The sequence below is a fragment of the Herpailurus yagouaroundi genome, unplaced genomic scaffold (assembly GCF_014898765.1).
Source record: "Herpailurus yagouaroundi ecotype Mexico unplaced genomic scaffold, PumYag 182, whole genome shotgun sequence".
Classification (NCBI taxonomy): Eukaryota; Metazoa; Chordata; class Mammalia; order Carnivora; family Felidae; genus Herpailurus; species Herpailurus yagouaroundi.
Window position 1 is genome coordinate 15,495,500 of NW_024412413.1, and position 1,946 is coordinate 15,497,445.

At 64.5% G+C, this 1,946-nt stretch overlaps 1 protein-coding gene across 2 annotated transcripts in view; it reads right to left on the reverse strand.

Moving 5' to 3' along the window:
* The window catches only part of TMEM263 (transmembrane protein 263), a 31,434-nt gene extending 30,461 nt beyond the window's left edge, over positions 1-973 (reverse strand). The window contains exon 1 of one of the 2 annotated variants that reach the window (XM_040490995.1): positions 778-886. The gene's annotated coding sequence lies outside the window, so the exon portion shown is untranslated. Of the gene's footprint in view, positions 1-777 lie in introns of both variants that reach the window. The other variant, XM_040490996.1, reaches the window with a different exon arrangement.
* Positions 974-1,946: the final 973 nt, after the last annotated feature.

Genomic DNA, 1,946 nt, shown 5'->3' on the forward strand with positions numbered 1-1,946 from the left:
GGACTAAGCTCAGCACCTCCTCCCTCCGCTCCACGTTGTACACCCAGCACACCCCCACTCCCATAAGGTTCCAGAATTTGTCTTCTTACACATTAAAGGGGATCTATTTAAGCTGGGATATGACTGCAAGTGGGAGCTTGGGGACTAGTCTCGAAGCTGCGTGTGCACAGCAGGCACGGCTTTTATTTAGACCTGGGAGGCAATGATGGCACCAACGGGTGCACCAGCGGTCCCCCATCACCCCTGGCGCCGTCAGCGCCTCTCTCCATTCCACACTTTCAGCCTTAGGTTAGGCGTGAGGGTAGAGCCTTTCTACCCAGGAAGAGCACTGGGGACCAAGGCTTGTGTGCCTGAACCCAGGAGAGTGGTTTATCAACAGGTCAGGAGGTAGTGTGGCGGGGAAGCCCAGCACACAGCCCCCCTGTCGCATCTCTCTCCTCTCCCAGGCTGTTGACGCCCTCCCACCCACATTTTCCCAGCCTAACACCCAAAGAGCTAAGAAGTGAAGCGGAGGCTTCCAAAAGAAGTCGCCAGTCACAAACCACCGCTGGGGAGCCGGGGAGTCGTAAAGAAGAATAATCCCGCCAGCGAATCTCCGTCCGCCCCCAACATCGTCCCGCCCCTCCCCCTTTCCCGCTCAGTCCCCCCCAAAAGGCTCGGCTCGGGGAAGCCAGGCCCGAGACGGTGAGGTGCAGAACAGCTAACGGAAGAAGGCGACAGAGAGTAGGACAGGAAGCCGGGACGGCGCCCCCCGCCCTCCCAGCCCCGCTTACACACCTCCGGGGTCGAGGGTCGGCGTCTGGAGCCGGGTTTGGGCGGAGGAAGCGGGCAGCACCGAGAACGGCTGCGGTTGCTTGAGCGGCTGGCACAGCCTCGGGCAATTGCGGGCTCCAGAGGCGTCTCCTCAAGCTTCGGAGCCAGAAGACTCCGTTGGCAACGGCGGCAGTAGCGGCCTCCGGCTGCGGACGTGGCGCCGGACGCGACCCGCCCCCTGCACCGCCTCCTCAGCTCCCGCCTCCTCCCGCGTCTCGGGCGCCGACGCGCACGCGCACCCCAGGCCCCGCCCGCACCCACTCAGCACACACCCACCCATTTCTCGAACTGCCGTGCCCTCCCAGCAGCCCCCAGCCAGCCGCCTCAGAACGCGCGCACGCGCGACGCCCCCGCGTCCTGCTCCCGCCCCTTGGCCCCATGGGTGCCTCCGCTGGAACCCCTGGCCCGCCTGCGCGCGCGCCTTGCCCTGGGGCCTCCCGCCCCCTTTCCTCCGGCGTCCAATCAGATCAGGCGAGGGGCGCTGAGCCCAGGGAACGCGCCGTCGGCGGTCCTCAAACCCCAAGTGCTCGCCCAGCGGTTTCGCGAAGCTTTCGTTCCGCCACGAGTAACGGTCGGTCGGAATTCAGAACCTTTGCACTAGGGACGGTGGGACAGTCGCTAATTTCTCTGCCCCTTTCTTGGCCCAGGGGCCTCAACCTTCCTCCCTTCCCTGCTTCCCCTCCTTAGATTGACGAACTGGGCCTTCTGTCAGCCCTTGCCTGTGGGGCTCTCGGCGCGCCCTCACTGTCCAGGTGACAGGGGTGACGAGAAGGGCGTTGCTCCCTTATCACTGTTGTTATTATTAGAAAGCTCTCTGCCCCGGAATTGAGTTTGTGGGCCGTGAGAGCCGCTGTGGTTCGTGGCCGTCGCGCGGCTTGCTGCAGTGCTGAGGGCTGGCCGGGCACTCGAAATTGAATGGGGAGAGCGGGCGTTTGGTGGTGAGCGGTGAAGTTGGAAACCGGGTTTCGCGCGGCTCCCTCGCCTCCTGCCGACTAGCGGGGTTCCTCTCCTAGCCTCCCCGCCTCGGCGGAAGCCCTGCCTGCCTGCCTGCCGTTCTGGAAGGTGTGGAGAAGCGTGTGGCTCTGGGAGGACTGGCGAGGCAGGCGTCCCACCTCGCTTCAGACTAGGGGTCG